This window comes from Canis lupus, chromosome 7, assembly GCF_003254725.2.
Source record: "Canis lupus dingo isolate Sandy chromosome 7, ASM325472v2, whole genome shotgun sequence".
Lineage (NCBI taxonomy): Eukaryota > Metazoa > Chordata > Mammalia > Carnivora > Canidae > Canis > Canis lupus.
Window position 1 is genome coordinate 78981037 of NC_064249.1, and position 13221 is coordinate 78994257.

Sequence of the window (13221 nt, forward strand, 5' to 3'; positions counted from 1 at the left end):
ACATTGGGCTCCCTGCATGGAGCCTGCTTCTCCCTCTGCCTGTGTCTCTGCCTCTCTGTGTGTCTCTCAGGAATAAATAAATAAAATCTTAAAAAAAAAAAAGCTGAATATCCAAACAGACATTTGCAGACAGTCCTTCACATCACAAAACAATTAATGACAGGACTTGGTTAAAAGATAACTCCTCTTGGACAGCTAAAATATAATTTTGCTTATATAGCATCAATGTATTCACAATTTCTTTTGTATAAACCTCACAAACTCACACAGGCTTGGATATAATACTATATTTGTGATATTTTTAAATTATCAGTATAAAACCTTGATTTAGTCAGAGTTGGTACCATTCTCTCTACCTTTTAGAGGAGGAAAACAAGCAAGACTGAGAGGTTCTAAGCAAAAAACAGACATTGGCTGTGTTCCACGCTGCCAGGCCAGGGCTGAGAGAGTCGAATTTCTCAAACTGCCCCAACCTCATTGTTACACCTCTACCTGCAGTATCTGCAGAAGACAGAGAGGAGGTTGCCAGGGGCTGGGGTGAGGGGGGAATGCAGGATTATTGTTCAAAGCTTGTACAATTTCTGTTAAGGATAATGACAAAGTTCTGGAAATAGATAGTAGGAATGTTAGCACAAAATCGCAAATGTACTTAATGCCTCTAGATTGTACACTTAAAATGGCTAAAAGAGTAAATTTTGTATGCGATGTATGTTTCACCACAATAAAAAGATTAAATTTAAAAAACATACCAGAAAACCAACCCATGACCCAAAGGTGATTTGGAAGATGCAGAGCAGTAGCTCCCTAGAGACGGCACCTGCCGGGTGGGTGCGCTACCACTGTGAGCCTTGTGAACCAGCGAGCCACCGTGGCAGCGGCTGAGTCTTTACCAACCCAGTAGGGGATCCCATAGGGACCAAAGAAAGATTTGGATTGAATTTCCTCACAGCCCAGTAGGCTGAGGAGATGGAATCGACATTAAGCTGTATATTAGTCATGGCTCTTCCAAGAAACAGAACGAGAGAGAGAGAGAGAGAGAAGGTTTATGGTAGGAGTTGGCTCACATAATTATGGAGGTCAAGAAGTCCCTAGGTCTGCCATCAGTAAGCTGGAGAACCAGCAAAGCTGCTGGTGAATGAAGTTCAAGGCCAGAGGCCTGAGAATCAGGGGTAAATGGTCTAAATCCCAATCTGAGCCCGGAGGCCTGAGAAGCAAGAGCGCTGATGTCCGAGGGCACGAGGAGCTGGCTGGCTCGGCTCCGGCAGAGTGAATTTCCCTCCCCCCATCTTTTGGTTCTCTTCAAGCTCTCATTAGGTTAAGTGATGCCCACCCAACACTGGTGAAGGTCTCTTCTTTCCTCAATCTCCCAATTCAGATGTCACCCTCTTCTGGAGGCACCCTCACAGGCACGCTCAGAAATAATGTTCTACTAGCTCTCGGGGCATCCCTTAGCCCAGTCCACAGCTGACCCACAAAACTAAAACAGACATTTTTTTTTTTTTTAAAGAAATGCAGAACTATGCCATTGCTTGCAGACTGGAATTGATGACTTGGGTCTTCCCAGTTATAGCAGACCTAGAGGTAGTTATCATGATGAGGTGGGGTTTGGGCTCACTTTGAGAACAAGAGAAAGGGCTTGGGAGAACTAAGAGTGGAACTAGAGGACAGAATGAGCAAGCACGTGACAGCCCAGGTGAGTGAAAGTTGGTGGGACGGATGGTGAAGAAATGGGCTTGGCTGGAATGTATGGTCCAAATTAGGGTGGAAAAAGGAACCCACTGCTGGTGTATCTCCTCCTCGTTATCAAATCACATCTGTCACTGAACACATCCACATATAAGCTTCCGGGCTGTGTGTCACAGAGCAAAGAGAGAAGTGAAATGAAATGCAAGATCCATGCCTTCTTGAGCTCATTAGGTCAGTTATTTACACGTGGAGATACACACTCAAGAAGGAGTGCAAATGAGTGACATGGGCTATCGAAGTGTACTTCTTGTACAGCTTCTTCGTCCCTTGTTATGCTCTAGGGAGATGGAGGTGAATGATGCCAAGTGCCATTCCTGAGAAATGCAGAGAAGTCACTTCCCGTTGAGAAAGATTTCCCAGAATGGACCTAGATGGGCCGGTAGACTTTGATACATATCTAAGGAGGAAGCAGGAATTATTCCACACCAGTGGTGCAATTGCCGTGTCCAGGGGAGCTGGAAGTGAGGTCCGCAGAGGGGGTTGGTCTGAGAATATCTGAGGCGAGGGGAAAGAGGCAGATAGTTGGAAGTTTGGAAGAACAGAACGGTTTGGAAGCTGATAATGAAGTGTCCTGGATGGCACCCCCAACACCCTGGACTTCAGGCTGCGGGCATCTGGAGCTACTGGGGCTCCCTGATCTGTGGTGGGGCTCTGAACGTCACCCACACAAGCTCCTTCTGCCTTCAAGCTGAGTGGCAAAATAGGCCAAGGGGGCTCGGTGTTTTCATGTGGGGAATGTGTCCCAGGAGAGATCATTTGTGGTCTACTCATTGGTGCCCACCTTCGAGTAACTGCTCTCCCAGAGTACCTGCTGGCTGTGGACAGTCACCAGAGCCCCGGGGAGCCCTTCAGCCCTTCCCAGCATGACCTGGAGGCCTGGAGGGGCCCACCTGTTCTTGAATAGCGGATCCTCCACATTCCTTGTTTCTCTCAGTCAGACTGGAAGAGACAACAGAGGGTCCCTGTCGAATTAATCTCTGTTTCCCACTGCCAGCCGAAAAGGGATGAGGAGTCCCTGAAGCCCACTGCAAAGCCTAAGTGCCCTCCCCGAGCCCCAGCAGTGCTCAGACAGAGGCAGGGCCGGCCAGGCCTGCTTGACCACAGACTTAGCTGTAGGATGCCCAGAATGTGTCTCCAGGTGCCTGAGGCAGGTTTGTGTGTGTCACGTTGGTCTCCTGGGTACAGGGTGTTGGGTAACCCACGTCTAATGCCCCAGCCCAGCAAGCAGCCAAGGGATTGTGACAGGCTTTGCCCCTAGGGTGCTGACAAGCAAATCTCCTTGTGGGGTCATTGTTCCCATGAGCCTTGTTGTCATGAACACGTTGTACCACATGCTCCCTCTTCTCACAGACAGTTCCGTACAGCTGAAATCAAACACCAAAGCTATGTGGCTAAGTTTTCACCAATACCTAGGTTCCCAGTAAATGTATGTCAATTTAATGGTGAAGGGGTCACCAAAGTCTAATCCAGGTCTCCGTAGCACTTGGAGTGAGGAGGAGCTTATCCATCCTTTTCCCTCAGGGGGGGTGGTAATGGTGGTAGAGGCAGCAGGTTTGATGTGGGAAAAGAGAAGGCATGGATGTGCTACATCAGAATCTCTGGGATGGGGCAGCCCCAGTGGCGCAGCGGTTTAGCGCCGCCTGCAGCCCAGGGTGTGATCCTGGAGACCCCGGGATCGAGACCCACATCGGGCTCCCTGCATGGAGCCTGCTTCTCCCTCTGCCTGTGTCTCTGTCTCTCTCTCTAGCTGTGTCTCTATGAATAAATAAATAAAATCTTTAAAAAAAAAAAAAAAAAAGAATCTCTGGGATGTTAGTAATCGGCCGTGAATATTCCCTAAAATGCCCCAGATGAAGTCAAAGATTGAGAAGCAACTGCTCCCAAGAAGGGAAGCATGAGAAGGAGCATTTTTTCAAATAGAATCATGGGAATAAACCAACGCACAGCTTCTCTAGAAGCCCCTGCTAGATATTCATGGCCACCGGGACCCTCGCCTCATCCCATCAGCCAACATTCCCCACACCCTCCTCCCACATCACGGTGTGGGTCTTTACCATCCCTGTTGCCACTGATCGCCTTTCCCTTAGAAATTCCTTCCAGCCCCACTTAAGAAAAACACATGAGTACCACCTTCCAGACCCTGCTGTCTCTCACTCTGCATATTCTGGGATCCCTCCCAAAGCTGGAAGAAGTACAAAGAGTTGGGTGAGGATTTTTTTTTCCCCCACAAGCAAGCAGGTGTTCAGATATGGGCAAAAGAGGAGCATAGTCGGTGTGTGACTTCTGGATGCTGGGGTGAGCAGTCAGGCCGGGCTGCCGTCCTGCCGGGGTGCCAGGCACTTGGAGACTTCAAATGCAAATGTCCCCTGTGGCAGCCCTGGCCTCTTCCTGCAGGGGTGGCAGCTGCCCTGGGAGGAAGGATGAGATTTAAATTGGTAATAAAGCGCTGTACCAAATTGGACTTTGACCTTGTTCAGAATTCCACTGGCCCATGTTCCTTGACCTGCCACCCCTCTTTCTGCCCAATTGTTCCCTTGAGTAGCGACCTGTTCTCTGAGCCAGTGAGGCAGGCTGTCACCAGCTGCTGCTTCTCTGGCCGCCTTCCACCTGGCGAGCCGGGAAGCCTTGGAAATCGAACAGCTTTGCCTTTCCAGTCTCTCTCGCTGCCTCTGAGCCTGGAACGAGGCAAGCGTGGTCTGGCTGAGGCCTCCGGCCCGGCTGGGCTTGCCTGTGGGGCCTGGGAAGAAGCGGGTGCAGCCCCAGCAGGCTACCCTCACACATTCTTCGTTACCAGAGCGATTCCCTGATGAGGCCTGGAATGGCCAGCGTGGGCCCATCTGCCTGCTACATCCACAGGAGCCTCACAGAGCCGACATTTATTTTCTCCCGCTACCCCCACTGCCCAGCACCCCTCCCACTCGCTGCCAAACGCCAAGGTCCTTTTGCCTTGTACCCTCTGCCTGGAAGGTCTTCCACATCTCTTCTTCCTGTCGAAATTCTGCTCTTCCCTCCATGGCCCCCGCAGAGCCTGCTCTCCCCTGCAGCCCTACTGCCCCTCTTCTCTAACCTCCCCAATCCGTGACTCAAATCGAGTTTGGGAGGGACTGAGTTACATGCCAATGTGCCTTGTTGTCCAACTGTCTCAAGCCTCACAGCCCCAGTAGAATGGTAAGTTCCGGGGACTGCGTGTTACCTAGAATTGTCCTGGATAGCTCTCCTGGGAATGAATCAATGGAAGGACACGAGAACAAGGATATGGATTGCTTTGGGCAGAGCCATGTTTTCTTCACACACCCAGAATTCTTTCCAACAAGGGAGCCTTCTTTCCATTGACCAAGCCACTAATGGAAACAGTTTACAGTGCCTTCCAGAGCACAGGGAAAGTAGGAGTGTGTCCACAGGAAGAGTCAGCTACCAGAACAGCTGGACTTGCATCAGCGTGCAGGGTGCTAGTGAGCACTGGGAGCATGTTCCCTGCCCTCTCTGATCTAATTGGGATGAAAAAACATGCTCATGGGAAGCTTCGGCTTCTGGCTGTGCCCTTGTATGTAAGGGCTTTAACAGGGTACAGAGAGGAACTCAGATTGTCCTAATCAGAGAGCTTGTAAAGGATATAGAAAATAAGCCTGTTGAGTGGAGGCAGGGAGGAGGCTAGGTCCAAGGGAGGCAGGGAAGACCCTTCTTCTCTAGCCAGACTCCATCTGTCCATGGCTGCTTCCCCACCTAGGTTAGCAGGAGCCAAAGGATGGGCCGGGATGAGGGACACCATTGGGGGTTGGGAGGAGGATGGGTGGTTAACTCAGAGGTTAATCTGAGAGGTGACATCTTGAGCCAGGTCACATCCCAACACACATTCACTGTTGATCTGAAGGGGAAACAGAGAGAGGGGCTCAAAAATCCGGCCGAGCAGAAGAGCAGACAGGTAAAAGAGAGAATGTGAGAGACACGTGATGTAGTGAGTTATGACATCTTTTTGCACAGTGGTCTCAGGGGTTGGGGTCGGGGGTCACTGATGGCCCTGTCCATGGGGTTCCACCTGCCATCCTAGAAGGCAGGAGCCAGAGGCCAGCTGCAGAGCCATCTATGAGAGCCCCATACACTCTGAAACTGCCCCTGTAGACAGTGGTGCACCTCTGTCCTCCACTGTGGTGAGAGCGTTGAAATCCTCGGAAAAAGTGGCCGTGTTGGTGACTTCTAGGTAAGGACTGTGCAAAATTCCTCTCAAAAGGAAAGGGCTAAATTATCTGAGAGCCTGTAGGGGCACCTAATGATGTCAAAACTCTAGTGCACAAGGTGGGTGTCCAGGTCAGAGAAAACCCCACCATCTGGGTGTGTTTCATCCTCTCCTCCCCAACATCCCCAGGACCATGGCTGGACGGGGGGCAAGAGTACATGCCCAGGTGTGTGTGGGCCGGGGGGGGGACCCTCCTCTGCCACTCTAGCCAGAGACAGAGAAGTCACCCAAGCATGCAATTAACTAAACATTATTTATTGGTTTTTAATTTTTTTATGAATAATTGCTCACTGTTGATCATTAATTATTTAATTCCTCAAAACTGGGGAGAAGGGGCAGTGTGAGAATGTGTCTCATGGGGAGGAGGCGGGGCCAACCCCCAGAGTGTCTGGTAAGCACGCACTCCCCAGGGCACATGAACCCACACCTTGTCGTGTGAAGGCCAAGGAAAGAGTGGAGAGCCCCGGTCAGAGAGGGAACAGAGAGGGCTGTTGGGAAGCCGTGCTCCATCTCCAGTCGCTCCACTCTGGAGTAAGTCTGTGTTTGCCAGGCCTGGTCCCACAGCAGAATCGCCCAGCAGGCTCTGTGAGTGTGCAGGCTCCCAGACCCTCTGCAGTCCCGCCAAGTCAGAACCACCTGGAGGGGGACACTGTGTGGGTGTGTGTATTCCACAAGCTCCCCTGGGATTCCAGTGCCACATGCCTCAACCCTGAGTTTGGAATTGCTTTATTGGTGTGCAGTTCCATGCAAATGGGTGATGCTCTCGTTCAAGGCCACAAGCAGCCCTCCAAGGACAGACTTGGAGCCCAGAATATGGGTTGGGGAGTCCAGGTCTATTCCCAGGGCAGCAGTGCAGAGCCTGAGCTTGCGGCCGGCGTGCTCAGCCATAGCAAGGGATCACCGTTGATGGGCTGACTTCCATTATTCTCTGGCCCCTCTTCTCCAGCACTTCATGGTTTATTTAGCAGAATCAATTGTAGTTGAACGACTATGAACTACACAGGCCCACACACAGGTGGATTTTTTCCCAACAAACACAGGACAGTACCGTAAGTGTATTTTTGCACTCGTATGATTTTCTTAACATCGTCTTTCCTCTGGTGTAAGGTAAGGAACCTCTTCATGGTGAGAATACAGTCCATAATACACTGGAAGGATATGTGTTGGTCAACTAACTGTTTATGTTATTGGTAAGGCTTCTGATCAATAGCAGGCTATTAATAGTTAAGTTTGGGAGGAGGCAAAGTTACACACGAATTTTTGACTGAGATAAGGGTCAGTGCCCCTGTGTTGCTCCAGGGTCAACTATATCACAAATACTTGATGATGAAAACTTGAATGCTCTTCTCCTTTCTATTTAACATGTTTGCCAACCAACTTTACTTGTCAAAAGTAATGTGGAAACTCATCACCCACTGGCTCATTCAAGACAAGCCTGGGGTCACTGAACCATTATCTTATTTACTTGGAAGCTTCTGTTTGCTGGTCTGTTCTACCTTCCACTGCAAAGAGATTAGTGCTCAGACCACTGGCAAGATGAGCAAAACATCTAGGTAGAGGAGATGGTGCCTTTGTCTCTTTTCGGTTTTGTTCTTTTACCTAAGGTGACTATGAGATCACAGAAGAAAGAGCATCCTTCCCATGGTGATGGTACCGACCCGATAATTTACCAGTGGGTGTCTTGTCGTGAACTCTCCCAGGTCTTAGGCGCACACACTGGGACCATGAAGAGGAGGGAAAAAAATTCCTGGAATTAACCAGTTACGTTCTCACCGAGGCCGGATGATAGCAGCCCTTGCTCCCACCTGCGCCATCAGAACTAATAGCTGACGGAGATTGGTGGGCAAGGTCATGAAAATGGGGAATATGGAAACAAGGCGTAAGGCAGTCTCAAGACGCACAGTCAAAAAGGACACTTCATGGTGGGTTCCTAAAAGACTACCCCCAGGTGGAAAGACGGAACTAGAAAAATATCTGGGGGATCCCTGGGTGGCTCAGTGGTTTGGCGCCTGCCTTTGGCCCAGAGTGAGATCCTGGAGACCCGGGATCGAGTCCCACGTAGGGCTCCCGGCATGGAGCCTGCTTCTCCCTCTGCCTGTGTCTCTGCCTCTCTCTCTCTCTCTCTCTCTGTCTATCATAAATAAATAAATCTTTAAAAAAAAAAAAGAAAAAGAAAAATATCTGCCCCACAAAGTAAGCCAGAATACTTGTCTCAACCCTTATCGTTGGGTCAAAGGAGAACCATCATCCCTGAGAAGGAACAAGGAGGGAAGAAGGAAACGGACATCTTTTGAGTGGCCTTCAGGTGACATGTGTTATATGATAGCTGCTCACGTCTTATTATCATTATCATGATTAGTCCCATAGATGATGACCTTTTTAAGGGAAGAGGAAACTGAGACAGAAAGGTCAAGATGTACAGCATGAGCTTGCAGATCCTGGAGGCCACTGCCGATGTCATAGGCACTGCTCAGATGCCATTTGTCACTGCCAACCACAGCCCAGGAATACTTCTCCACATCTGCCCCCAGAACAATACCTTTTTTCTATTCATTTGGGACGTTTTGCACTCAGCGGGAGGATCTGGGCATATCAGCCTCCAGGGCCAGAAACAAACACACTCTCAGACCAGTGGGAATGACCTTCATAGATGAGTATGATGACCAGTCTGTGGGGTTCATTTCATGTGTTAACTTGGCTGAGCCATGGGACCCAAATATTTGGCCAAGTACGATTTTAGAGGTTTCTGTGAAACTATTTTTTTTTAGATGAGATTAACATTTTAATCAGTAGACTCTGAGTATAGCAGATTTTCCTCCTAATATGGGCGGGCCTTAATAGGAAAAAAAGACTAAGCTCTCCTAGGAAGAAGGAATTGTGCCAGCAGATTGCTTTTGGACTTGAACTGCGACTCCTCCCTGAGCCTCCAGCCTGAAGTCCTACCCTGTTGATTTGGGGGTTGCCTATCTCCACAACCATATAAGCCAATTCCTTAAAATTATATATGTACAATATGCAGCCCAAGAGACAAGGGTTCCCACCCCAAGCTCTAGACCCCTGCCAGCAGGGACCTCTGGTCCCTGTAGTAAGGCCAACAGTCTCGGTAACAGAACCAACACCCATCTGGGCAGCAGTTTCTAAGCTGTCACTGTCAGGGACACACAGGTATTTATGGGGCAGAGTCTCTGTCCTCTAGGGACTTGCTAACTCATCCCAAGTTCACGACTGTCAATGCTGAAAGGGACTCCAGGGAAGCTCATCTCGTTCAACCCCTCTGACGGGGAAACTGAGGTTCAGAGAGAGGATGGGCCCTGCCCCAGGCAGCACAGCCCACCAGTGGAAATACCGGGATTGGACCCAAAGGGGAGCATTCCAGACAAGAAGAGCGTGCGTGTGAGTGGTTATGTGTGCATGTGACGCACCTACTGAAGGCAGGTGAGGTGAGGGGCTGAAGGAGGGGACCATGGGCTGCAAACAAGCCGGAAATGGGGGCAGTGACCACGGAAGGCATTGGGTACCTGCTTGTGCAGTTTCAAAGTGGTCCATGGGATGCAAAGGAGCTTCTGAACACCCTTGGTCTGAGGAGTAGCATTTTTTTTAAGCTTTTATTTATTTATTCATGAGAGACACAGAGAGAGGCAGAGACACAGGCAGAGGGAGAAGCAGGCTCCCTGCGGGGAGCCCGATGTGGGACTCGATCCCGGGACCCCAGGGTCACGCCCTGAGCCGAGGGCAGAGCCCCACCGCTGAGCCCCCTGGGCGCCCCGGGCCTGAGGACTGTTGTGACGCAGGCACCCCTACACGGGCCCTGCTGCTACATGAATGTCGTGAAAGAGAGGGACAAGGAGAGCCTCCTTAAAGCCACACCTTAGGGCAGATGCGGGTTCCTGGAGACCAAGCGGGAGGCGCAGTCTGGGTCAGGGCCGGAGGGGACTCGGAGCGACGAGGTGGGTGGGAGGAGGAGGAGGAATGTCTGTGGCAGACGAGCTCAGAAAGTGGAGCCCACAAGCCAGCCTCCCGAGGAGCCACCCTGGCTATTCAAGACTAGAAACAGCCGGGAGATGCTGGGCCTTCTGCTCAGAGCCCTGAGGAGGTTGAGAAGCTGTTCCACCAAAGGCCAAGGCTCATGTGCCCCCAGCACGGCGTGGAGGCTCCACGCTCTCCCTCGGCTTCTGGCCTCCCCACCAGGAGGAGAGCGCTATCGCTACTGTGCATCAACTTTGGAGCCTCATCTCTGCCCCTTCCTCCCATCTTGGGCCTCCATCCCGTCCAGTCCCTCAGGGCCTGTTGCCTGAAGCTGGTCCCTGGGACATGGTGGGCATCTTCCCTCCAGAGACGCTGGCCCCCTCACCAGTGTTCTGCAAGCCCCTCCCTGGTCATAGCACCCTGGTGACACCTTCTGCACGTCCAACCTTGCCTTCGTAGGAGAGAGGGGACTGTTGCTGGGATCAATGGCTTGTGCAATCCAAGACATGGGTGTTGGGTGTCAGCCGCCCAGGACGAGACAGATGCTGGACACAAGCCCCATTGCGACACAGAGAAGGGACGATGGGTGTGCCAAACAGAGGAGGCTTTGGTGACCAGGAAGGGGAAGGAGCTCCTTCTAATGGCTTCTATTTTTCCTTTCCCTTTGTAAATAGGAAAGATCCTCATGTCTGGAGTACAGGCTCGTCCAAATCAGAGGAAGCAGCGCAGGGTGACAGGCTTGGAATTCCCTGGGACCACTGCCTGCCAGGGCAGCCAGTCATCCTCAGCACGTGTCTACTACGGACTCGCCGTTGCTGCTTATTCAGCTCCAAAGAGACTGGCCAGACTTACGTGGTGACGCTCTCAAGCCACTAGCCCACAGTGGTAAAAATCGTGGGGCTCTGTGCAGACGTGTGACCACGTGTGGCCCTGCCCCCTGGCCTGGTACAGCTGCCTGTCACCCGTCAGACTCCTGGGACTCTCCTGACAGTGCCAGTGGGCCTGCTGTCATGAAGTGCCAGAGACTGGGTAGTTGATAACAGAAATTTATGAACAACAGAAATGTATTTCTCACAGTTCTAGGAGGTCAGAAATCCAAGATCAGGATTGACCCAGCGTGGTCAGGTGAGGGTCCTCCCGAGTTGTAGATTTCTCACTGCATCCTCACAGCGGGGACGGGCTAGGGAGCTCTGTGGGACCTCTTCTACAAGAGCACTAATCCCAGGGCACCTGGGTGGCTCAATCCATGAAATGCCTGCCTTTAGCTCAGGTCGCAATCCCAGGGTCCTAGGATCATGATGTACCACATGGAGCTCCCTGCTCAGCGGGGTGTCTGCTTCTCCCTCTGCTTCTCTCTCTCTCTCTCTCTCATGAATAATTAAAAAAAAAAATTCTAAAGAAAACCAAGAACAGTCATCCCCTTCCTGAAGGCCCCACCCTCCTGACCTCATCGCCTCCCAAGGGCCCAGCCTGCTAACACCACCACGACACTGGAGATCCAGCTCCAGCATAGGAATCTGGGAGGGATGCACACATTCAGACCAGAGCAGTGCATGACACACTCATCACGCCGTGTTGGCACCTCCCAGCAGTGGTTCCCACATGCAGGCCCGCAGGCCGTAACTCCAGGTAGTAGACAGAATATTCTTTCCTGTAGGTCTCTGAGGAGCGAGGTCCCCGTGTCGTTGGGTCTTAGGTCCTGGTTCCAAAGGACTCACCGTGTAAAACTGATCAGTTTTCAACTCTAAATTCCACAGTCGAGGTGCCGACATTTGGGTCCGGCCACCCCTCAGAGAGAGCACTCCTGATACCCACCATGCCCTCCTGCTGCACAGGCTGGTTTCCCATAGAAGGCTTGTAATGAGATCATGCCCAGGGACCTATAAGCCACTCAGCCCATTCCCCATGAGAACCCCTGATCTTGAACCCTTCTCAATTCAGCTGCCTGTCAACTGCAAGAGGACTGCGGCTACAAGAGGTAGGCTGCCTCCAATCCTGTCACCACTGGGTGGGGGGGGGGGGGTGGCAGTGAAATGCCTGCCTGGCTCTGAAGAGATGAAAAAGGCCAGGCTCCCATCCTTTCCAGCAATGTCCTTCTGGGGGAGCTCAGAGCACAGCCCTGGGAAAGCTTGGTTTGCTTGTGGCAGGACCTGGGAAAACGGTCCAGCTTTGAAGCCCCCATTGGCTCTCACGTGGGGGCAACATGGGCAAGAGGTAGGAGGCAGCAGCCCATGGGCCAGTCAGAGAGCCTCGCAGTGCACGCGCCCCGCACCCCCTGTAGGCCTGTGTGGTAGGTCCAGCAGACTCCCGGAGGCCCTGGGGCCGGCTGGCTCCTAATCAAGAGAACCACCCCTTTCCTCAGGACGCCAGGTGGCAGTTGCAAAGTTTCTGTCATCTTTTTATCCCATCAGATCCTCAACAGTAGCCTGCGAGGAGGAGGATCAGTATTCTTGCCCTCATTGTATAGATGAGAAAACCGAGGCCCAGGTAGGAAAACACCCGTGGATCTCAGGGGGCCGAAGTACTCAGGTCTGACTCCTAAGTTCGAGGCTTTTCCTGTGGAAGCTCGCTGCCTCCCTCCTTACACTGTAGTGCTTCTGCGGAGTTAAGAATGGACTTCCCCATCTCAAGCCTACTTGATGACGATGCATCAGAAAGCATATCCCCTACTTCGAGATGTAAAAACCACTTCTCAGAGCAAACTCTAAGTCACAAAACACGCTGTCCCTGGGTGAGCAAAACCAGAAGGTGGCCTGCAGCCTTGGGATGTCTGGGCTGTGTGGGGAGGCAGCCCAGGGTGGTCCGGGCGTCCCACTGCAGAAGGGGGACCCGGCCTGCGAGCCCCCACTGTTCAAACGGCTGTCTGAACTCCTTCTGCCAGAATCCAGTTGAAATGGCAGGTGAAAAAGTGCCTTGTTTTTGCAGTTTTCACGGTTAGTCGACCAGTGAGTGTGTTAAGGGCAACCTGAGCTGTCCAGCCCACGGCAGGCGCAGGGAGGCAGCACGGGAGGCCGAGACAGGGCTGTGCGCAGAGCTCCGCAGGGCGGCCGGGGCAGCCTCCTCTCTGCCTCTGGGCCTCAAGCCTCGCGGTCCGGGGGAGCAGGAGCAGAGGCCTCTCGGGATCTCCTTCTGGTCCACTGAGGCTCAGCGCCAGGCCTCGGGGTGGCACCGCCGGGGCACGGGGCGGAGGAACCCCGGCCTGCTGGGCTGTGGGTGGCGCCGAGGCGGGGGCTGGGCTGCAGGGCCTGGGTCCCCCTGAGGCTGCTGGGGCCCGA